Source organism: Falco punctatus (assembly GCF_963210335.1).
Source record: "Falco punctatus genome assembly, chromosome: 4".
Lineage (NCBI taxonomy): Eukaryota > Metazoa > Chordata > Aves > Falconiformes > Falconidae > Falco > Falco punctatus.
Genome location: NC_137583.1, coordinates 100682134 through 100705045, shown reverse-complemented (window position 1 = coordinate 100705045; position 22912 = coordinate 100682134). Strand labels below are relative to the sequence as shown.

The 22912-nt window shown below is 43.2% G+C and overlaps 1 protein-coding gene across 7 annotated transcripts in view; it reads left to right on the top strand.

The window, feature by feature from the left end:
* Positions 1-2942: 2942 nt before the first annotated feature.
* Positions 2943-22912, top strand: part of POMGNT2 (protein O-linked mannose N-acetylglucosaminyltransferase 2 (beta 1,4-)) — a 38718-nt gene continuing 18748 nt past the window's right edge. For 2 of the 7 annotated variants that reach the window (XM_080387250.1, XM_080387247.1), the window contains exons 1-2: positions 2943-9336; positions 11586-11702. The gene's annotated coding sequence lies outside the window, so the exon portion shown is untranslated. Of the gene's footprint in view, positions 9337-11585; positions 11703-17497; positions 18272-22912 lie in introns of all 7 variants that reach the window. The other 5 variants (XM_080387253.1, XM_080387251.1, XM_080387248.1 and 2 more) reach the window with 4 other exon arrangements.

Below are 22912 nucleotides of genomic sequence, written 5' to 3'. Positions count from 1 at the left end.
TTAGATTTTTTAAAAACTCCAGATTCCATTCACCTCCAAATTTTCACAATGTGTCAGCACTTGGTGTCTCTCCTCTGGTCAGATTTTCTTTTGCTAATCTTTGACTTTGGAACTAATCAAGTTATCTTTCAACATAACCTACCACAGTGCTCTGACATGAACTTGTGCTTGTGCTCTGGATCCAATTCATTCACATACAGAGGAACTAGCAGAGGGACCCTATGTGCCACTAACCCCTGAAAATAGGACTTACAGAGTCTCTTTGCATACTTTGGCCTTGAGACCCCTGAGGGGGTTGAATTTCAACTCAAAATTGGACTTAATCTTCAAGCTACAATGTGATTTTCATGCCTGGCCTTTACTTACTAAAGATTTCTATTACAGCCCTGGGATAAAAATGTCAATCCAATTGCTTTCATCTTTCTAGACACTCTGTCCCAATTCACTCCTCAGCCATATTCTGGGGTCTGCTCTGGGTAGAGGGATATGCTGCAAGGAAGATCGAACAGATGGCCTGCTGCTTCTTTAAACTGTTGTGTATTTAGCCAGTAGCCACTATGAAAGAGTTGGATTTCTTTTTAATGAGTAGCTTTCTCTATGGAATAACTCAGTCATTTGCTCCAAGAAGGAGAAAAGATTCCTCCTTTCCTCCATCCCTGCTCCAGTACTTGGGTGAGACCCATCAGATCTGCACCACACACAGTAAAGAAGTACAGAGGATTATTCTGCCCTTTAAACAGGAATGTAGCCAGGGACACCAGCCTCATTTAGTGTAGTACAGGAATTGCCATCAGGAGTAACCCCTCAGGCCATCTCATCTGATGCTCTTCCCAAGAGAGAGACCAATATCATCTGATTTGGAAAAAGAAGCAAGAAAACCTAACAGTGCTGCTTACGAAGGTTAGCTTTCGTCTGGGACCATGGGGACTGGCAACTTCTAAACACTTTGAATGGTACATTGCTGGCAAACATAACTCTTGGCTGGTCCAGCTCTCCATATGGCAGCAGCTACTTTCAGACCAATAATAAAGAAAGCTAATGGTGAAGACTGGGAATACTAGAAAGCTGCAAACAATTCACACGTTTAAATCAAGCTCAAGTGAAAGAAGCAATTCCCAAAGTATTGGTTTGCATATTTACAGTATTGTATGTATCCCATAACCAGAATTACCCATTCCTGGCAGCATTCTTGCCCATGAAGCACAGTAATTGCAATTACACTTCCTAAGAAGTCCAGCACTTTACCTTAAACAACCCAAACACCTTTTGCCAAACTTACCTGCAAGGAACTGGTTTTGATGAAACGTTTGAGAAGTCACAACAACCGCTAGGTCTGACTTCAGTGTAAGCATCCCTTCATGTGACACGTAATTTTTACACATGGAAAAGAAGATTAAAGCTCTTTCACCACTGGGTGCTTCTCTATAAGCTAATCACTACGCTAATGCGCAGATGTTCTTTTGATACGTCCTTTTTCATACTCCACACAGCAGGCTGTTTAGGTTTTCTGTGAAGAAAATGAAAGAGACCCAGTGGGTGCCTGAAGTATTGCGTGTTTGTTATTATCCACCTCACTCATCATAACATCATATGAGTCGATGTGCCTGTGATTTCTTTTTTTTGAACATCTAATGCAGCCACTACGACTTGCCGCTGCAGTGGTGCTGTCTGTGGAAAAGGATCGAGGAGAGAGGACAGGTTTAAAATACAGAATTCAAACACAAATGGCACAAAAGGAAGAGCTTAATTTTCTGTATCGTATCAGGCGTGAAGCAGAAGGTGACCCCACAGAAACCATTTTAATAATATAAGTGAGATGGGATGTGCCATCTGTAAATGAGGGAGCAGGGAGAAGGCAGCTGTGGTTCACAGGGGGCCATAGCTGCGGGGAGACAGAGCAGCTTCAGCCAGAGATGATTTTTCTGTCAGTGAAAAGCACAGGAGAGGAGAGTTGGGGCATGCTCACAGACAGCAGTGCTTTGAGAGAGGAGGGAAATTATGCTGTGTGAGAGACACTCTGCCCTTCTTGTGAGATGAATGCAAGGAGCTAAATTCCTTGCCCAAAATAAATGGACAAATGTTATATGTATTTGGGTACAAGAAAAAAAAAGAATAAAATTAAGGGTGGGGGGGAGAAGAAAGGAAAAAAGAAAAATGAACAAAAATGAGTGCCTGAGTTGCTGTCACTCTGGAGACTCCCCACCCATATGTATAAATTCTCTGGTAAACACAGGTGCTGAATTCATGTTACAGCCTGGAGGTCCTGTGCTCTCAGCAGAGCTGAGCCTTATTCTTTGTCTTGTTTTCATTTATTTTGCTGTGTTAGTTAAAAATTGAGCTCCTAGGAACATATGTCCTGGGGCAGGCAGAATCCAACAAGAGGAGCCAGCTTTAATAACAAAATGGGCATTAGCTGGCCTAGCCCTCCCAATTCACTATTCTCTTCAACTTCTGCAAATACCCAGGGCTGCCACTGAGAACATGGTTCTACTAAGTTGTGTGCAAGTTCACAGGGACCAAATATTCCCACTTCAAAGCAGTGCTACGCAAAGATTGGCAGTGGGCGTGCTTGCCTTCCAACTGGCCTGGATCAGGATCACCTAGAAAAGTGGGACAGCCAATTTCCCTTCTCAGTCACAGCCCAGCCCTCAGAAGAGGAGGCAAAGAGAGTATTTGCTTTATGGCCATTTTGGGCACCTGAGAAGAACCAGCACTTCCCCAGGAGGCAAGCAGCAGGGATCAGTGAGCAGAGGAATCAGCCGTAACTCACTCCCACTCAATTTTGGGAACTACAGTGTTTGTGCTTGCATGAGAACAACTAACAAATTTCTGAAAATGAAAGTAATCTGTCAAAAGGAAGGCTGGGATGAAAAGCAAGGATTTCCTAGCATTAGGTTTGATGTTTCACATTGTTTTTCAGAATGGACACAGCTCTCAGCTGCAGTCTTGGAAGGGGGTATAATGCCTCCTTACTTTCATAGCCATGTGTCATTAAAAGAAAGTGACAGAAGTTAGGCTATGCTACATGGGACAAAGCTTACATCATATGAAAAGTAGGTACAAAGAGCAACAGGCTGGATTGCTGTCTTGGCTCAATCATCAAGTGAAGCAGGAATGATTATTTTCTATGTCCAGACCTCATACATTTGCTATGGAGGTGTAAGACATAAATCTGTATTCCCTACCTCTAAAATGACTTCATAAATAGGATATGCACGCCCAAAACCATATGTGAATGCAGGGCATCATAGCTCATTAGAGATGCAGAAGGGATTCAGAAAGTGAGGATGATCTGCAGGATAAATACTCCTGAAAGAAAAGTCCTCTCCAAAGGACTGATCACCTCAGTGAATTTCAGATGTCAGCAGGTTAAACTTCAGCATCTGAGCTAACCAGTGACATGGTCACCTTCTCAAATTAGGCATCTTAAAATACATTCTAGCTGCAAGCTACCACATATTTTCCTGAGAGGTACAGATGGATACTTGGGAGCCAAAACACAGGGCTAAAAAAACAATGGAAAGCAAATATTCTGCTAATCACAAGTTGGCAGAAAGAACTGTTAAAAATCCTGTCCCTGAAGAGCTCATGAATAAAAGAAAGAAGAAGTTTGGAAAGGGAGATGGAGGGTATGAAAGCCAAGGTGAACCACACCTTTTTTTGTTATCACCAGCCTGAAGAGTTAACAACTCTTATATTTTGTTACAAACAATTACATGTAGAAAAAAGGAAATCCTCTGTGAAGACTTTGCTTTGTTATTTTATTAAAGAACAGATGCCATTTCAAGTTACCACTTGCTGATGTTATTTTTGTTTCTCGAACAGTAGTAGGAAGCCCTGTGGTACTGAAACCCAGCTGATACATCACCCTGGTACTTTTAGCGGTAACATGTAAGTGGTGTTTTATTTTACAAAATCAAGTGCTTAAGGTTTGGTGAGAGCAGATCTGCAGCCTTAATCCATCCCCTCCCCTAAAGACCGGAATCAGCCTTTACACATGCATAGTTTACAGGAAGAGGCAGAAGGAATATATGGGGCATAATATTTAAAATAAAACCAAACCTGAACTGATAAATTACACATAATGATATATAAATAAGAAGGTAAGAGCAGCTGCATCAGGCCAAAACAAAGGTCCAAATGTATGTAGCCACAGTTAGGGTTGCAACAGTCCAGTGAATACACAGATACGTTGTACATTTTTAGTAATGTCTCTTACCAACAGTAATTCTCATAGAAGCAGGACACAGTCCTTCGTTAGAGGAATTCCTGCCAGCAAGGATGGGAGGATGAAAGAAGACATGGTGATAGGAGCCCCTCTTCATGGAGAGCAGCAGATGCGAAAGGGTAGGTCAAGGCACAACAGGGCTGGGGAAACTGAGTCAGACAACCAAGAGGCAGGAACGTAATTGAATATGGGGTTCATTCTCAATGACAGGGGTGCCAGGCACCGAAGGTGGAGGACTTGTAATGTTAAGACACGGTTAGCAAGTCTCATATCCATCCCATATGGAAGAAGAGTGATTACATGCATCACATACCCCTGCATTCAAGTAATTCCCCCTCTCACACCCTGCCAGTGACAATGGCCACCATCACTCCCACCACTTCCAAAACCACCTCTGGGCTGGACATTGCTCAGTGCAGAAGGGAACTGGTCTCTTAGGACCTGTGTAGTGCTCCTCATGGGATTGGGCCTGTGTTCTCCTATTTCCTGCCAGACACCTCTCCACCTCAACAGTTAGGTGCTTGATGGTGTTGTCATCTTAAATGGGCAGGTTACAGAACACCAGAAATAGCAGAGCACCATCAATTCAGTTGCCGAGTGAATCAGGTACTAAGAGTGATGAATCTTTCCTACTAGGACAAGAAGTGATTGTGGAGGTTTGTATTTAGTCATGGTATTAGATTAGCGCAAGCCTTTTTCTGTATTTAAGAGGAACATCTACTTAAAGTCCATATATGAATCTCTGTACAATCCTGTTAAAATGGACAATTCCTTGTTTCTCAAATCCCTGAACAACTTGCCTGTACCATGTTATTAAATAAAGGAATGGCTAAATAAATATGGTGTTTGCCTGTCCAGCTGTCCTGCATTCCAAACTAAGCAGACCACTCCAAAACCAAGCAAAAGTTTTCACCACTCCATGGGGAGCTAGAAAAGAGCTACACTCTCGCTTTGCTGTCACACTAGCACAGATTGCCACATGCTGCTCACTTCTGTGGTCAGTGGGATCCAATTGCTAGCAGCAGAAAGCGCAGAGGTGAGTGCCCTGGCTGTGGGACTGATAACTCTTTTTGTTCTCTTAAAACCGTTATGAAACTACTGGCTAGTTTGAATTGGCATTCTTAAAGTTTTTACACTATCTCTTTCTATAGAATAGTCATGTTTACTTGCCTGTTTAACAGTACATGTGCTCATTTCACCTCATTTTACCTACAACAACAGAAACAAAGCCTTAACCTTCCCTGGCAACACCAGCAATTACCCAGCCCTTGGACTTGAGGAGCAAAACAGTGGGATCACAGCTGCACTTTCAGAACACCAAGTGCCCTCACCACCTCATAGACACAAGTCACTTCAGTGGCAGTGTTGCTCAGCAGCAGATTTTTTAATTTTTTTTTTCACTCTTGCATGTGTTTGATATCAGCATGTGAAAAATTTACACCAGGGAGTAGGTACTGATCATGATACAGCTATTACTAGCTGTCATGTACTCCAAAGAGTGGGGTCACTGCTTGGATTTTCCAAATGAGAGACAGTTTAATGAAATCTTGCTCTTTGGAGGCACCTGAGTGTCTATCCCCTCCAAACAAATTCATAATCTGAAGTAGAATGATATGAATATGTATAATTTCTTTAGTGAATTACATGAATTTGTAAGAGAGGTTTGAGGCGTGTAGCACTTTCAAAATCCCTTGTTTAGCTGTCTCTGCTGCCCGCATTTAGAATATGCTGAGCTGATGTGCAGAGAGTTACATGCTGCCTTTAGTCCCAAATGACTTTGCTGATGTTTTTGGCTGAAACAGTGCTCTTTCCCAGGATGATCAGCAGCATGCTTCATGGATGTCACTTATTACCTTTTACAAGATAAGAATCATTGGTGCTCATCCAGTTTTACATACTGGCTGGTCAGCCTGCAAGCTCTGCTGAGTTGTGATTGCACCACAGGTAGACTGCCTCATCCCTAGGGCTTGTGTGTCACTCATCCCTAACTCATAAATTTTACAAAGCTGACATTTAAAAAATCTGGGTGGCTTAATGGTGGATCTAGTTGACTTCAGCTGAGCAAGGCTTGCAGTGCTGCAGTCCAGTGTGTTGATGTTCATGATCAGGCACATCAGCAGCTCTGCTGGACGGGGACAGTTTCCAGGAAGGAGCCTTCTGATATTTTCTCATTCAAAGAGGTTGCATATACAAAGGGAACTATAACTCCCGTGCAGAAGGTAAGGTGATGATGTATGAGGTAGAAACATTTCAGTGTTTGCTTGAGGTTGGAGACAGCTTTGTCTATTAGACTGCAAAAAGTGGGTCAGCTGTCCTAGCTCCTAATTGTGAGCTCATCTTCTGCCTATGTCTTTAAAAGCCAATTTATTCTCTGAACAGTCACAATGGAAGTGATTCAGGCAATGTAAGTGTCTGGTACTATGTTGAAACTCAAGTTCAAGCCAGGCCTCTAGCTACCATTACACCAGTTGAGAGTGTCTTATAGAATCATAGAATGGTTTGGGTTGGAAGGGACTTTAAAGAACATGCAGTTCCACCTCCCCTGCCATGGGCAGGGACACTTCCCACTAGACCAGGTTGCTCAAAGCCCCACCCAGCCTGGCCTGGAACACTTCCAGGGATGGGGCATCCACAGCTTCTCTGGGCGACCTGAGTGCCTCACCACCCTCACAGTAAAGAATTCCTTCCTAATATCTAATCTAAAACTACTCTCTCTCAGTTTATAATTATTACCCCTTGTCCTATCGCTACAGGCCCTACTAAAAAGTAGGTCCCATGTTGTATCTACTGGCCTTGTGCAGATGTCTTGGTCAACCTAAACTGTCCAAAATGGCACTAGGCACCTATGTCTGGGCACCTAAAGTGACTGCCTCTTCCATTAGCATATTCACATTGCTTTCACTAGTTATCCCCTGAACATCCTTGTATTAAGGAAAACACTTCCCCACCCCTTACAGGCGGTGGACTTAAACAGATGTGGGTCTACAAAGCTGTTACTCCAGGAATAACAAATGAACTGTTTTGCATGAAAAGTTTATCAGATTATGCTCTTTTCCCATTGCAGGTTATTCTGAAGCAGACATGGCAATAAGTCACCGCAATCCTATGAATATTTCATAGAAACACATTTCAGCTTATGGGCGTTCTTTTTATTCTTGAATGATTATGTCTGTGTCTTTGGCCATTTATCGTCTGTGATACGTGACTGGCCACTTAATTCAAGTTACTGTAATGTCTGGCTTTTTGAGTAGTTCATTAAATATTTCATAACAAGGAGGAAAAGTAGCACTGCAGATGACATTTATGTGAATATGCAAACAGGTATTTGTGAAATCTTAGTCAAGATTTCTACTCACAAATGCTTTGAGAAAAGTAATAGGGTCTTTAAACATTGTTGGAATAGCGACTTTTTATTCCAACAAATGTTAATGAAAATGGTGATGATAATGATTATTTTGCACCATTGCTTTACTTATAAGGATGCAGATCCAGCATTCTGAAGTCTCCCTAAGACTGGAACATAACTCACAAACCTAATGAGAAATGGAGTAGATGGGATCTCTTGCAATGGATTTCATTAGTGTAATAGTTCTTGAACAAACTCTGGAAAATGAATCTCAGAAGCCTGACATTTCCCTTATCAGTTCATTGAGAGCTCACAACACTAAAATTCATAGAGACCGTAATGAAATTAAATTCAGAGTAGCAATGAGCATTCCAGAAAACCCTCGGTTCTTGTGTGTACCTCTTATAACACATTAGTTCTTCAGATCATTAGCTACAAAATCTGCAAGACAGAAAAAGAGACTGGAAGAAGGAGTACTAAGCTATTAAATTTGATTTCCCCCAAATTACTATCAGCTTTTCAGGGGCAAACATTTCAACAGTTAAAAGTTTTACATTTATTTGCTGCACACATGTTTAACAATCGTGTCACTCTGGGAACATTTAACAACGCATACAAATACCAGCTAACGTGAAAGATGCTACCAAACCATTATTTGTCCTTCTCATTGACTGAGAGCCCCTGCATGGGTGTGGAAATGGGAAGTTCCCGTGAGAAATCAAAAGCCTCAGTGAGGGGAATGACAAAAGTCCCATTGACTTTGGGAGAGGCTGCGTCAAGCAGAGGTGCTGTACGCACACATGCCTACCTGCTCAGTCAGTTCAACCTCTTGTATCAGACATAGCGTGTTCTCGGCAATTTATTCAAGCTGTAATAATCTCGGGGTTGCTCTGGTGAAGCCTGACCTTACAAACCCACCATGTGAACATGACCTGCCACTGCTGTCACACTTTCCCCTGGTGGGAAGGCACCTTCCTCCAGTAAAGATGCTGGTGTCTGCTTCCATCAGGTTTTTCTGGTGGACTTGAAGCCATGTATTCATAATAAGGATGGTCACCTTCTGGTTTAGCTCCTATATTCTGAATGGAATAAATCAAGAGGACAGGGAGAGCGGCTGGCCAGCAAAGAGGCTCTCGGTCAGAGGAAAGCCGAAGGTCAGGGAGGGTCAGGGGACGGCCGGTGTGGGAAGGTGGTGGGAGAACAGCAGGAGAGGGAAGTGGAGACTGAAGGAGCTTTGCGGAAGAGGCAAGGAGGGCGGGGCAAGTAATGTCAGAGGACAGGAGGCAGAGCGGTTAAGAAAATTGACCGGACGGGGAGGCAAGGACAGGGCAGCCCGAGGAGCAAGCTGTGAGGGGAAGGCAGCGGGCTGAGGCGGGAGCAGGGGTGGCTGGGCTGCCCGCAGGCTCTGGGCTGAAGACGCGGGAAACCCACCCTGAGGGGAGGTGGCCGCCCAGGCGCGCGCACACTACATCCCCCAGAATGCCCCTCGCGGCGCCGGGCACTGAGCATGCGCAGCGGCCGCCGCGCTCCCAGCCCGGCCGGCGAAGGGCCGCCCGCCCCCGCCTCGCCACCACCAGCCGCCGCCGCCGGGAGCGCGGGGGAGGCGGTGCCGCCCCGGCCCGGCCCGGCCCCTCGGCTGACAGCGCCCGCCTGCGAGGAGGTGGCGGCACCGCCCGCCGCGGGCGGGGAGGCCGTGAGGCGGCGGGGCGGGGCCGGCCCGGGCCGAGGGGGCGGTTGCAGCCATTGGCGCCGCGGGCGGCAGGTGAGGCGGCGAGGGAAGGCTGTGGCGGCTGTGGCGGGGCGACGGCGCGGGCAGCTGCAGGGGGCGGTTCGCGGGGGCCTGCGGCTGCCACCCCTTTTCTGAGGGGAAGTGGGTGAAGGGGAGGCGGGGGGACCGGGGTGGTGTCGGTTGTGCGTGGCGGGGGCTCCGCGGTGGGGAGGCACGGGGCGGCGGGGGAGAATGAGCCACGGGAGCCCCCCGGGACTGCACAGAGCGGAGCTGACATCTCGGACGTGGAAACCTTTCTTCTCCGAAGCCGGGCAGCGGGGCAGGCGGCGCTGTGCGGGTTAGCCGCTGTGGGCAGCAGAACGCGGTTCAATTAAAACTAATAACCTCCCTAGAGGTCAAAGGCACTGCAGGTTTAAAGCCTGCCAGGGCAAGTAGAGATGTAATTACGTTATCGTTGACGGTTTTCCTTGATGGCTGAGTGCCTTCGGAACCCCAGTGGACACCTGCCTTCAGCTTTGAAAGCTTAGCAGTCCTTGTGAATTTGGCCCCGATGGATGTGGATGCCGAATTTATCCCTTTTAATTACCGTGTGCTGACTAAGCATGGTGGAAAAGTTTCTCTTGCATATATGTCAGCTCTGGGTGTGTTGCACATGCATGTTCGGAGGTTAGGCTCACCGGTCTGTTTGTCTCCCCTTGCTTCCTTCAGCCCCTCTAAATTAACCCGGTGTTTAAATGGGTTATTAAGGTAATGGCTGCTGCTTTGGGGAAAAAGAGAACTGAGGAAACGCTCATCTCTGGTGATGAGAATAACGACTGTGTCTGAACAACTGGTAAAGGCAAGGGGAACATATTGGTGTTTTCACACCAGTACCATAGTTGGATAACTATTGACAAATGCTGACTTTTAAACGGTGACTGCTGATTCAGGAGAATCTGTTGATTTTGGTAATAAAACAGTAACAGCTCCTTTTAATAGCAATCTCAAAACACTTGAACTGATAGATCGGCTTGTTAGCTCAAGCCTTGACTTCGCTGAGAACCAGAAGAGCTCTTACTCTCTGGGAGGACCTTCTCCCCCAAACAAATTTGACGTATGCTGAACACATCAACTCTAAGACAGGGTGTTTATTTTACAATGTCATTTTCAAAAATGTGGTAGATACCAAATGCGTGAACTAGATACAGGAAACCTGCTTTGCAGTCTGCTTTTCCACAAGAGTGCCTTTTGAACAGTTTATGTTTGCAAGGTGGCAGTTTTACTTGGGAGTCTCACTTTTGTGTTTTGATTAGCAGTCATCAAAGATGGAGTTCGGCCTCCAATACATGCCATGAACATGTATTCTAGGTACCTGCTTAATATTTTGGGGCTAATTACCTAGAGCCCGTTCTCTATTAACCATTGTACAAAACAGATTGACTGTATGAAAATCTTTTTGCAGTTAAATTTCCAATCTCCTCAGTCATGTCTCACTGTGAACTTAATGAGTTTTGCTTCAATTTGAAAACTGGGTATTCTCATTCCCCTTGTTCTCACCCCCTTCTCTTCCTTTGAAGTCTTCCATAAGTACTGTTGGTTTAAACAGTTCCCTGTGACAGCAGCCCACATTCAGTTACTGTTCCCCAGAGTTTTTATTTGTATCTGGCCTGTGCTCTTAACACAGCAGTGTCTTTAGGAGGTGTTTTAAAACATAGAGGCTTAGAGATCCTCCACTAGTAAAACTGTCATTTTATTTAAATAAACAGAGCCATAGATGACTTCTCTCAGCAGAAGAACCTGCCTTCTATTTAAATGTCTTTTCCAACTGGAATGTGTCTAGGCTGTGAAGGAGCTGATTTTTCCAGGAAGTAGTGGGAGGTAAGAAGAATCATGAAAAAGAAGGTGGTGCAAAGGAGAATGTTAAACCACAGAGCTAGCCCCAGATCAGAGGTTCTCAGCTGTACAGACAAAATTCTGCCTTCTCATGCTGTGGGACAAAAATTTCTTTAGTTGTTATCCAAGATGGTTGCAGAATTCAGTTTTGTGGTTCAGATCAATGGGTGGAATGGGTCTATGGGTCCGTAAAGCTTGGAGACGAGTGGGCTAGGAAAGGTGAGTGGAGTTTTGGGGAAAATGGGTGACACTTCCCGGTTTTGCTGGCAGCCTTCCTGGGGAAGCCGGTTTCTGTTCCTAAGGAACTTTGCACAGTTGGCCCAGTGTGCTGACTGAAGGTTAGCATTGTTCAGTGGTTCTGCTGTTCTGGATGAATGCATGATATGGGACCCTCTTCCTTTTCCTTTTAGGTCTTCACCTTCTGTGTAGGATGTGTTCCATCCTCCTCCATCAGTGTGCCGCCTGCTCTGACACTGCTCTGCCTTCATTCCCCCTCAACTGTCTCTCCCTATCCTGGAGGTGAACTGGTAGGTGTGAGGTGTCAGGAGAAAGTAGGTTTCTTTGCCCTCCCAGTACACAGACTGGGCCTGGCGGCCCAGGCAGTAGAAGAGCAGCCACTCACATTTGGTCATGCTAGACAGCCCTCGGTTCTGCCTGCATTTGGAGCAAGCTGTGAGTAGAGCATAGAACTCAGCATGGTGGAATTTGAACTGTGAGTTTCAGAGCCAATTACTGGACACAGCCTGTGTCTGACAGGGTTCAGTTTCATTAGCTGCCTCCCAGGAGTATCGAGCTGCATGGCTTACCTTTGCAGAGATCAGATTCTCCTCTGTGATGTTATTAGGTATTTTTAAAAATAGTTTCATCAGTCCATTTTAAAAGAACTGGTCTGCTCTGATAACAGTGCCTGCTGGTGCTTTTCCAGATAAGGAACCTGTCACTTTTCCTGCTGTCATACATGCAGTTCTGCCCTATTTAGAATACTGCTTAAAGACTACGAAATAACCACCAGTCTTGTGTAAAGTTTTATGTGTTTGGTTTAAGAGCAACTGAATACTCCTTATTTAACTGCTTTAGCCAGTATATTGTTTTGTGAAGAAGATAGGATCACACTAAATGCAGAGTTGAAGGTAATAACTTCATATACCTGTGTCTTGAGGAAATCTTGATGATAGGATCTCTTCTATAACAAAGTGACAACAGGCCAAAGATCTCCATCCTTTTTTCTTTGAGTCCCAGTTGGAAGTTCATTAGCTTTTAAAAGGCTCTGAAGTGCTATGTTGTGCATGTACCTGTATAATCTATATGGTGTTGGAAAGCAACAAGATGAAATAGTATAAAAACCAATTTCAATTTCTTTTGAGGGTTTGAAAAGTAGTTGTGTGCTTGTGCACATCATAGGTATTGTGGAGAGACTGCAGTTGCATGACATACCTAGCAATTCATCCTCTAATGGTGTATGCAGGAGCAATGTTCTAATCTACTCATTTCTTTGATATTTTGTGAACAGATGACACTTTTTAAAAGGTCTGCTAATTCTGTGGGAATTTGATAATGGCTAATTGCTGGGGGATCAGAAGAGAGTAGCAAAGTGAGGTTCCTGAATTCTCTGCACTCAGAAGAGAGGCAGCTCTCTGCAGCCTCATTTGTAAGCTACTGTCCTCTTAGAAAACCTTGCTCGGGAATAGTCATTGGTGTCCTCAGCATAAATTGGGCATCTGTTGATCACTCTTGATTAATTTGAACTATGCTCCATCAACCAGTCACTAAAAAAAAAAAAAAACAGTGGGAAGATCGTGGCTTATTGTAGGACCCACTACACTCTGAATTTTCATAGGAAAGCCTTTTTCCCCTTACTCCCTCATTCTCACTTGCTTCTCTGTTCCTTTCCTTTTTCCTTCCTCTGCTTCTGTCTCTTTCACCAGCTCTATTCAGGTACTTTAAGCACCTGCCTAAGTGTTTGCAGCATAGGCACTAAGTACCTATTTGCACTGTAACATCAAAGGATCACATTTCAGAATTCCAACTTTTCCTCTGAACAAGAAGAAAAAAAGGCTCCTGGTTGCTATGGCGATGAGCGCTATATAAATGCCTATAAATAAATAAACAGCTGATTCTTGGACTTTGATACGCAGTATTTTTGCTTTTCTAATGAGATATAAATAAATATCAAAATGGGAAGAGGTGACATTGTACCAATTTTTTTAGGTACATGTTATTCTTATGCCTTCTGTTTTGCAGTATTTCTGCTGAGAACAATTAAACAGTAAGTTGTTGATTTTTCTCTCTGTAGAAGATTGATGTTTTGAAAAATCATAGCCTCGTATTTATAGAAAAGTATTTAGATGCCAAAAGGCACTCCACTAAAAAGGTGGCGTCCATTTTAAGTTTAATCAAAACGTACATTGTGAGCTAAATGGCTATTTTTCTTATCTCTAAGAGACACTTATGTACTGTCACAACATTTAGGTTCCCATCAAAAGTGTCTGTACATGTAATTATGTGCCTCTGCACTATTTGAAACCCCACTGGTGCACAACAGCAAAACTTGAAAATGTCACCGACTTTTTCTTTTATGTTAAAATGACAAAGGCAGAGTAGAAAATCAGATATTCCTTGTTAAAGTTGGAGGAGGAGGGAAGAATTGGCTTTTTTGTAAGCCTTTTGTTCTCAGGTCTGTGGTGTAAAAGTAGCTTTCTCTCTGTGCTAAAGGTGATAATTGTAAAATGGATTGGATGGAGACAATAAACTGCTTCTTCAGAAGTCAGCAGCTAGTAGCCATCAGCTGTTGCTAAAAAAGCCTTTTTGGTTAGTAATCTCTGGATCCCATTCCACTCACAGTTCCCGATGCATGACAGCAGCCTGGTTCCCCACCACTGCACTGGAGCATTCCCGCCTCACAGGTGTTTCTCTCTGAGGAGATGGGTGCACCTTGTTTAACAGCAAAGGAGAGTTTATAATGGAAGGAACTCTCCTTAGGGGAAGGAAAATGAATATTTATAATATACAGAAATACTCCTTTGTTGAGGGCTCAGTCTGGTTTCTTGGTGAAAACTAATTTTGCCACAGTGGCCTGAAGAGAGATTTCTTCAGTCCTAAGCTCTGGAGCGCAGCTTGTGCACTCAGAGGGAGTAGATCTGCTTTCTACCGGTGACAGCTTTGTATTCAAAGAAGCTCTCAGGTTTCCAAAGAACTTTGAAGTACTATCCGGTCCTGTTAAATGTTTGGTAAAATAACACCATGTTGTTCACTGTTTTAGTTCCCTCTATGCATTCAGATTTATATCCACTTGTTCTCAAATATATTTGACTGAATACCTTTTACTTCAGAGCATGTGTAATTGGGAGGACAAGGATACACGATATTTTTTTTCAGTTACAGAACAAAATGTGTACATCTGTACATTGAAGGTAGGGGCAGAACAGGAGCAAGCAGTGGTGTCCCTGAAGGTGTCGCTTGAGCAGTGACAGCCTGTGCTGGTTTGATTTATGTTTCATAGGCCTGTTGCTTTTGTCCCAGTTGAGCTGCTGCTGTGGCCAGGCTGGTGACACTCACCTGAAGAACAGTGACAGCTTCAGTGTTTTCCTGGCAGTGAATTAATCCTGGAGCTGCCTGTGAGCCTGGTGCTTTGTGCCATGGGGCTGCACTGACCTCCCTCCCAGAAGGTGGCACAGAGTCCTGACCCTGACCCTGTGCCTGCCTCAGCACTGTGTTTTAATGTGGGCTTGAGGCCAGAATCAGGAGCAGGTTGTGCTCTCTACCTGCTGGAAGGTGGTTTAAGCTTCATGTGTCAAAGGCAGTTTTACCTGCATTGAGGTTAGGCCTGGACAGTCAGTGTTTGACCTGCAGGTCTCAGCTGCCTTCACAGGATTGTGTGGCTGACAGAGGACAAGGCGATCCAAAGTCTCTCCCAGAAGGGCCATTGCAAAGGCTGGTGAGGTTTGTGGGCAGCCTGAACTAAAATAGAATCTGTTTTGCCTACAAGAGCAACAGGGAGATGGGAAGGGTGGCAAACAGTGAGTCTTGAAAGTGCTCCAGGTTTGCCGTTACTCCCAAGGTGAATTGCTTGGGTTTAGTGTACCTGGAGACCATGCTGATGCTGGAGACCAGGCTCCGGAGTTGTTGAGAGAGTATTCTCAATTGGAAAGCCCCATTATTACTAGTACTTACTGCCTTTTAGTGGAGTGGCACCTTTGTTTAGAAGACTTTTCTTAGGGTAGGAGGATGAAATACATGATATCAATGATGGGATGAGCTGGTGAGGACAAGAGGCGGAGCTATTTTGTGACTCCTTTTTCAGCATGGAGAGGACAAAGAATGAAACAGTGCATATACCAAATTATTTCTCTTTTTCCTTCTTCAGAAATTCTGCTTTTCAGTGTATTTTAGGGTGTTTTTTTCTTTTTTCTATTTTTTTTTTTTTTTAATGGATGGTTATGATCCAGGACCATCTGGTGGAATTTGCGGTTGTCACATCTAGGTTTTCTGATGTATTGCCTGTCAAGTTATATTGTATGTTCAGATGAGTTTCTCATATGATGTGCTGACAACCACTGACAGCCCTGAGATGGGAAGTTGGAAGCTTGGGGGAAAGAAGAGAGAGGCAGAGTTCACTTTAAAAATATAACCTTGATTGCTCTTGATAGGTGAGATTTAATTTCTGGTACCTATGGCTGACTTCTTTAGTAAAGAAAGGTAAATAAGTAAGCTTTAAACCAAGTGCATCTAAGTGCTCTTAAGGTACTATAATTAAATTTGGAAGGTTTGTAGTCCACTCCTAGTTTCATCTTTTTTTCTTTTTTTCTCTTTGATACTGGGTTCCTCTCTTAATTTTTCTCTGTCCTTAACTCTCGATGTGTGGACGCTCTCACGCTTATTTAAATTGCAGCCTTTCCTTCCTCCTTTACTCCTCAGTGCTTCCCCAGCCCCTCCTTAGAAAGGAGATCTCAAAATGTTTCTGTTTTTATTTGGATAACACCAGGTATCCTCATAATGTTAGTATCCTAATCTTAAATCCTAATACCCTAATAATTATGTAGTAAAATGAACAAAGATTTTTGGCAAATTAGTATTAACCTTTGCAGACTGATCACATGTATGAAGGCAATAAGCAACTCTGAAATAACTACAGTAATTCTTTTCTTGCTGGTTTAATACTCAAATAATTAATTAAAGCAGGGTTTTTTGAAGTAGAGGTCCATAGTGCAATTGCATTTCCTCACGCATTGACAGAGATAATGCTGTACTTTGTAAACCAGAATCCGAACAGACTATAAACAGTTCAGTTTTGTTTCTCTTTTTTTTTTCTGCCATAATTTGAAGACCCAAGTAGCAATTAGGCTGGTGACAAGATAAATTTCACAACTTGTTATCATTCTTCATTTTTTAATTGGCAGATCAGTGAAGAAGTGATTTGTGTTTGAACTTTAAAGGTTCTTATTTTATATAGTACTGCTGGAAACATAGTACAGGTATTTATGAATGGGTTGAAAGGAAGCCTGTTTGTAAACAAAGATGGGATTGCACTGCGGAGGCATATCCAGGTGTGGTTCTGAACGCAGACTCTCCTTCCTCTCCCTCTCAAAGCCTTTCTTCGATGGGGGTTTGAAGCTGAAGGTGACAGTTCCCAAGCTCAGGGGACTCTGGTTGCAGTTTGCTAAGGAGCTGGAAAGCATCAGCTTGACTCTACTTACTCCTGTGTCTCCTCAGTGCTACTTCCTGGCCTGGGGACTTCGAGTGCCCTTGTGTAGCTGTAGAGGGACATTGTGTTAAGCTGACCAAGCCAGTAGAGCGGGGATATGGGAAAATGTAACCATTGTTTCGTACTGTGATCTTCTGAAGTTCCATGCTTAATGAGTATCAGGTCATTTCCATTTATCAGACTTGGAAATGATCCAGCTGCTGTGATGTTGTAGGAGAGGGACTGGGGTATGCAGCTGTCAGTGTGAGGATACAGCAGCTCTCCACAGTGGTGATAGGTCGTGTTGGATGGAGCGCTGTCCTGATCAAGCATCAGCTCAGCTATTGTCAGAAGAAGTGAACTTTAGAGGAAGCCCCATAGCTGGAACACGGCCAGATTCTCTGGCTGTAACATGTTTGATAGCACTGCAGGGAGGCAAGGCTGGTCTTCAGTCCTTAAACACATTAAATTAACTGTGGGCGAGCTTGCTGGGAAAGAGGTAATGAAGCAGGTCAAAACCGGGATGTGTATGCTCAAGCACATGCAGTGGGCTTAATACTCCAGGCAGTATTCCCACAGGCATGTGGCTGGGGAGCAGGCAGGTCATGGAGCACACCGTGCTGTTTGTTAAATGTATCACAGGCCACAGATGCAGCTGAAATCGCTTGTCCAGGTATAAAAGATAAAGTCAGTTAGGAAGGAGAGCAATACCACCGGGAGAAACTTGTGAGAGGAGCTGGATGCAGTCTACCGTAATGCTGGCTGTGTATGACACGTACTAGCCAGCACCCTCTCAGGGTTGCCTGAGTCCGTGGCAGCAAGAATTTCAGCTTCTGATAGTGGAGACTGCTGAAGATCTCGACACATCTATTCTGTTGTTTCAGGTAGATGCGGCTACTGAATGGATCTGCAATGTGACTGACATTGTGCAGTGCTTCATCTTTATTTCATGTGACGAGGAGGTGGGAGGGTGGAGATTACTTGAAGTGGTTGGCTAGAGACAGAACCTAATTTATCAGTGTTCATTTGTCTGAAGGGATACACAGCCCATATATAATTTAGAGATGTGTTAAAAAATAGAGAGCTGTTGTCTTTTAAAATCAGTGAGCACTCAAGTCTGTTGGTTTAAAATCTTGTTTCTGTGACACATAAATGCACTGCTATGCATTTTATATTTATAGTGTGTGTACAGTATAAGTGATAAGTCTAAAATGAAGCAAGAAAGTGTATATAAATAGTACTGATAAAACTAAGCCCTTCATAAACTGAGTAATGTGTATTTTCCATATTTAGGCTGGAACACCTGGAACTGCACATGAATTTATCCTCGTCAGTTCTTTTGAGATCATGTTTAAGATAGATGTTCTTTTCATATGTGATCTGAAAATGATTTTTTGTTTGTTTGTTTCTATTGCAGTAAGTATCCTTTCCCCTACTTTTTTTCACTCTCCCTTTGGGTCTTTCCCCCCTTTTTCTGATTCAAACCTGGTGATGATATGCAATAACTAAATTATCAGAGGGGAGGGAAAGGGATATCAGTGTGCTCCACCTTGCTGTTGAGAAATCTGTATTGTTGTTTTCTGCAGTGTACTGAGAGTAAGAGAAGCAAGCAAGGTGTTGCCATCCTTTATCACAGGCAGAATGATAAATTACATGTCCTGGAAAGTTTAAAGATGTGTAAGAATGCAAATCCTTGGCCCACAAAGATATATGGTTGAAAGTCCTGATCCAGCCAGGAGTTAAGCATATACTTAAATCAAAGCACAGGCATTGCTTCCATTGGGTGTATATACCTGGCACCATGCTGTGTGAGGTAAGCAAAGTGCTTGCTGTGAAAGGAGGATTGATTTGTTTTAGTGGCTTGAAGTAGGAAAAGGAAATGAGCCTTTTCCAGTCACCTGTGTGATAGGGTAGTGCAAGTGTTGCTCTTCTGTGTTACTGTCTTTGACTCTATGGTGTGAACTGTTGTAGATGGAAACCCTAATGGTTTGGTGTTCACTACCTTATGTATATCTATCCACTTCCCTTCCTTACCTTTCACCCTCTGCCCATGTCTGCTAACCATGAGCAGAACACCTGATCGGTTATAGTAGGTGGTACAGTAGTGTCGTGCCTCTGCCTAGAAGGTCTGAACATTAGAAGAGACTGAGGATGTTACAAGGTAGTGCATAACTTTTCTTCCCTTGCAGACAGAGAAATATGTCAGAAATTTCAATAATTTACAATTCAACCGCTTTCCCTCCTGCCCAGTGTAAAAGCCTTTGGACCAAAGCTTTGTACACTGGCTCACTCTCCACCAGCCTGGGAAAGAAACCTCTTGGAAAAGTGGCTAAAGGAAGATGGGATTTTTTTTCTGGCTACTGATGGCAGTGTGCCAGTGGTCTAGATCTTTTCTTCATCTGGCTCTTATTCTGGTTGTCCTTTAATGGAAGCATTCTTTTTGGCTCTGTTTTGTTTTCTCCACTTTATTTTCATGCCATGTTTCTTGCTCCTTTGAATTTGATGACACTTGTGCTTTCCGAGGAAACCATGTATGCTCTGGGTCCTGTTTGTGTGCTTCTGGTGGTGTGAAGTTGTCTATCCCCTTCCTGCTGGATTTGAGCTTGCATTCTAACTGGGAGGAGAGACATCATTTTTGTGTACAGGTGGAAATGTTTTTATTGGGTTTTTTTGGTGCTGAATTAGATGTCATCCCTCTCACATCCTTGAGACTCTGAAATAGAGATGGGGGCAGGGTTTTCCTGATGCACTGATTTTATAGCATCATTTGTTTTTACTGAATTACATCCAACTGGTCCCACAGCATTGCAGCTGGCACTGCAGTTCTCACTTCCATCTCCTGTGTTTTAAGTGGTTTTGTTTACTTCATATGATACAATGAGGTCTCAGGCTCACTATTGGAAATTCCTTGATGCTTTACTGATAAACAGAGAACAGGAATAAAATCTTCCAGTCTGGTCTTTTTTTCTCTGGAGCAGTCTTTGAAGGTTGCCCATTCTTCTGCTGTACGTCCTTTGTCCAAGTCTTCTTTTTGTTCTCTATTCCCTTTCCTACTTGTTTCTTTTCTTCCTTCCCTTTATTTCAGTCCTGTGTCTTCTATATTCTTTTTGTTTGCTTTGTTCACGTTTGAGAAGAGACAAACCTGAGTTTAAGCATAGTTGGCTATTTGGACTTAACTTGGAAGTTTTCCTTAGGAATGCTTTGTAAGTGAAGGTCTCAGTAATTTGACCCTTCAGCTCTTAAAGCTTTTTCCACTGACAGCTGTAAAGTTTCACAAACTTTTCCCACCCTGCCTGGAGCTTTTATTGCCATTTGACTGTGTTGCACACCAAAGCTTGCTTTGTCATACCTATGGGAGGCTATGCTGCGCAATTCTTACATCTGAACCAACTGACGCTTCCCTTTTCCATTGTAAAATATTTCACCTTTTCCTTTCAAAACACACATGCAGGTGTTTTTCTCTCTCCTGGCTGTTGACTCTGCCATATAAAACTGAAATGGGGGTCTAGGTAATTATTGACAGCTGGGCTTCTCTGGACAGTTGCATCCAGGAACCCCTTCTTCAGCTGCTAGATGTTCTGAAGACCACGTGGGGCCAAGGGGCATTTTGATCTTAAACAAGTATTGCTTGGGGTTTGTGTGGAGATGGCATATATGGAGGTTGGGATTAGAGATGAGAGGAGTAAGAGTTTGTTTGATAACAGGGATTTTTGTATTTGTGAAAAAGTGGTTTTTGTACCATCCAGCTTGCTTGCTAAAGTTCAACTGAGAAAATGTGATTCTCAATAAAAACAATTTCATTTTTGGTGGCAAAGAATTCTTTGTATATGGTGTTAATTTCCTTTCCATCTTTTTACTGGTTTACCTTAACAATTCGATTACACATGTATTTTTGGTCTTGAGAGACAGTGGGTGTGATACAATCTGTGTTTTAAACTGTTATCATGTAATTAGCAGGGAAAGATGACTCTGAAGTCTGATCTGCCTGCTTCTTGGTTGTTCAGGGAGCAAAGAGGAGCTGAATCCTGGGATTTGGGTCCTTGATTGGAAGTCCTTGTGTAAATTCGGCATAGGCTACTCCTGTTTCAGAGAACCTCTCTTTCTTCAGCTTAAAGCTGTGTAGATGCTAGGACCATGCTTGCATGAAGCCAAGAAACTGTAATGAATTTCCTAGTCATGCTCTGTGTACCTCTTGTGTGAAGTGGGCTTGCACACAGATCTCTCATATTCATCTAGTTAAGCTCTCTGATACAGTAATCAGTAGACCATATAGTTTTTAAAACATTCCTTTATGCAGTCTTGTGGCTAGCACTGAAAAATAAGCTTTGCTTTTCCTTCTTAGAGCTTCCCATCTTCAGAAGCAGTCTGTTTGGGATATTTGTGCTATATTCTCCTCAAGGCCATGCTGTTTTTCATTTAGCTTTTGGAGCTAAAATTTCTCCTATTATGTTTTAGGGCCCGCTTTTGCATACTATTCTCCAAGTAACACTTATTCTTGATGGTTCAGTTCCCTTCAGTGTTGTGCTAGTGTGAATGTGTTTTGTTCTGAGTGATACCTAACTGAGGGTTTAGTCGTAATTTCTTCAAGCTCAGAAACCTATGTGTAGCTTTAAGCTTCGTATGAATTTTGTATCAGTGATGAACAATGGAACCTGTAAGCACAGTCTGTGTAAAATACCTTGGCAATTGTAAGTATCTTGAAGGAATCTGAAACCATCTAGCTCTGTCCCTTCTTTTGTCCCAGAAAAAAGCCTGCCTTAGTTTGGGTGTAGGGGCTGTGCTCCCTCTTCTGAAGAGGAACATTTTGTATTGTCAATCATTTCCTGGATGTGGTGGGGTTTTGCATTTCCTTTTGGCAAGCAGACAGTCAGATGTAGTTACAGGATGACTACAGTCCATTGCATGGAGCAGTTACTGATGAGCCTCTGATGCACTGGAAATGAGTTAGCTCTGAATTGCTTTGTGTCTTGGTTTGCTGTTGATTTCCCCTTCCAGGCTGGCCATCTGTAATATAAATTGAGTAGGATGTTGATGGTTTGTGAATTGAAATCCCTTTACACTGGCAAGACTAGTTTTCAGTATTTGCTCCCTGGGCAGAGGAGGCTTTCATGTACACCTGTGTGGACAAAAAGCCCTCTCCAGAAAGATGTGTGACACCACTTTCTTGACCTCTTTTTTTTGTACTGACTTACCGTATCTTAAGCTCACTCGTGTGAGCTAAACAAGTCTCAGGCTATTCCTGCCGTTGTGAATTTACTTCAATTTTTATTTCTATATTTTTGTGCTTATCTTTCAGAATGGATTGAAGGAGGGGAGGGAGGGAAGAGTAGGGGGGATGGAAATAAAAATGTGCACAAAAATTAATTTGCTGTTTAATTTCCTCTTTTAGGAGGAGGGAGAGACACACCTGGGAAAATGGGTTATCAGATCTCTAAGCACATAGATGAAATACCATCCTTTCTAATAGACACTCAGGTGTTGCGCCGAGGCAGTCACTTACTTGGCACTAAAACTATATGACCAGATCAATTTTGAGGAGACATGAGCTGGTTTCCTGTGTGTGTGCGCGTTTTTACTGCCTTTAGCTAAGTTAGGGCCCTTGGTGCTTATCACTTTTTAATGATTTGTTCTTGCCCCTATTCCTTGCTTCTGGCTGTTTGTTCTTCACTACTTAGGTTATTACTCATGTTCATGCAGAGACCTGGGCGTTAATAGAAAATGAAGATTGGAGTTGCTCTCCCCTTCCCTTCTCCTGTAAGGTTATCTGGGACAGCTTCACACACATTTATATATGGCTTTACAGCTTCTTGGCTTCTGTGTTACAATTGTGTCAAAGATATAAAACTAAAGCTGGGAAGCTAGCAGCTTATTGAAGTTAATTTCTTTAAATTTATAAAGCCATTTATTAATCATCTTTTAATGCAGGAATAAACTTAAGAGTAATATATAGTCTATATATTGTAATCTTTTATATGAATTCTGTAGTAGTCATACATATGTATTATATACCTATATATATATTTAGCACGGAGGTCACAAAGTCAAGTTATTATACAA